General features: G+C 49.8%; 1 protein-coding gene across 26 annotated transcripts in view; it reads right to left on the bottom strand.

Moving 5' to 3' along the window:
• The window catches only part of TACC2 (transforming acidic coiled-coil containing protein 2), a 259898-nt gene that overhangs the window by 40888 nt on the left and 216970 nt on the right, over window positions 1-2040 (bottom strand). The gene's annotated exons all lie outside the window — the stretch shown is intronic.

The following is a 2040-nucleotide window of genomic DNA, read 5'->3' as shown; positions in this document are numbered from 1 at the left end:
TCTCACTCCGTCACCCAGCCTGGAGTGCAGTGGTGTGACCTCAGCTCACTGCAACCTGCACCTCCCAGGTTCAAACAATTCTCCTGCCCCAGCCTCCCTAGTAGCTGGGATTACAGGTGCCCAACACCATGACTGGCTAGTTTTTGTATTTTTAGTAGAGACTGGGTTTCTCCATGTTGGTCAGGCTGGTCTCTAACTCCTGACCTCAAGTAATCTGCCTGCCTCAGCCTCCCAAAGTGCTGGGATTACAGGCAAGAGCCACCGCGCCCGGCCCCAACTTCAGGGTGGTTTCTAAATGCTTTTCTCTGACATTTAGAAATTTCTTATAAAGCTCAGGGGATGTGACCCACCACAGGTGCTATCAAAATGGCCAAGTCTGATGCTTGTACTCAAACGTCGCTTGCTGCCTCTGGGATGTAAAACCTCTTTCCCGCAGCCCTCCACACCTGATGCAGGTGATACCCATCACAAGATCAAATTGCTGGGTTGACACTACTAAGCCGTGGACCTGCCTGACCTTGTATGACCTTTCTTTCACAAACCTGTCTTTAGCCCCTATGATGCTGAGGGTGCTATGAGGAACAAAGATGAACCTGACAAAGTTACTGCCTTCAGGAAACATACAAGCTAGCACACACATCATCATTATGGTGTTATGTGCCCCCAGCTTGGCCCAGACCAAGCACTAAAGGTGAGCAGAGCCAGGAGCGGATGTCCAGGGAAAGGCTGGGAGGGGACAGCACTAAGGAAAGGGTGGGAAACAGGGTTGAGGTGACGGAGTGCAGTGTGGGTTGGGGTAGGGTGTTCCAGCAGGTGGGGTCTGCAGCAGCACTGCAGAGGCAGCTGAATGAGGGGTGTTCGGGAAAAGTCTCCTGCCTCAGATGCAGGTGCAGAGGAAAATGAGGATCCAAGGGAGGCTGAGGCCAGATCGTAGGGCCTCTGGGGTCAGGTTAGAGCAAGATGGCCACTCTTTAATATTTTTTTTTGGAGGCAGAGTCTCACTGCCACCCAGGATGGAGTATAGTGGCACAATCTAGGCTCACTGCAACCTCTGCCTCCTGAGCTCAAGTGATCCTCCCCCCTCAGCCTCCTGAATAGCTGGGACCACAGGCACATAGCACCATGCCCATCTAATTTTTTGTATTTTGAGTAGAGACAGGGTTTTGTCATGTTGCCCAGGCTGGTCTTGAACTCCTGAGCTCAAGTGATCTATTTGCCTCAGTCTCCCAAAGTGCTGGGATTACAGGCGTGAGCCACTGCGCTTGGCCAAGATGGTCACTTTTAGACCTCTCAAACTCCAAACCAGAGGGCCAACCTGACAGCCAACTGAAAGGCTCCATTTTACACAAAACAAAATGCCAAGAAGTGCAAGTATACATAATTGGGATCATCTTTTCATTGTCAACTTTACAAAGGCAGTTTTGAGTAGGGAGAAGAATCCAATATTCTGAAAAATATGAAATAGATCTACCATAAATGCACACTGGTACCATTCCAAGCCCTCGTGGGCACAAAGCAAACCAGGGAGAGAGGCCTGACTGTGGAAGAGCATCCAGAAGAAGGTGGGGGTTTTTGAGTTACAATTAAAATCGACTTGCACCCTCATGACACTACCACCCCACCCAGACAGGGAGGGAGGAAGCAGTTTAAAGGAGATCTTAGTCTCTTACTAGCAGCAAAGAAGTGGAGACCAGATGTTCATGTGTGATCTTCTTCACAGTGATTTCTACTCAGTTAAAAAAAAAAAAAACCTGTTAGAAATCCGCTGGGTACAGGCTGGCCTGTAATCCCAGCGCTTTGCGAGGCCGGGCGGGCGGATCACAAGGTCAGGAGTTTGAGACCAGTCTGACCAACATGGTGAAACCCCATCTCTACTAAAAACGCAAAAAAATTAGCCGGGCATGGTGGTGCATGCCTGTAATCCCAGCTACTTGGGAGGCTGACACAGGAGAATCCATTGAACTCAGAAGATGGAGGTTGCAGTGACAGAGATCACACCACTGCAATCCAGCCTAGACAAGAGTGAAACTCCGTCTCAAA

This window comes from Cebus imitator, unplaced genomic scaffold, assembly GCF_001604975.1.
Source record: "Cebus imitator isolate Cc_AM_T3 unplaced genomic scaffold, Cebus_imitator-1.0 Scaffold396, whole genome shotgun sequence".
NCBI lineage: Eukaryota > Metazoa > Chordata > Mammalia > Primates > Cebidae > Cebus > Cebus imitator.
Note: the sequence above shows the minus strand (reverse complement) of the source record. Positions and strands in the feature narration are given on the sequence as shown.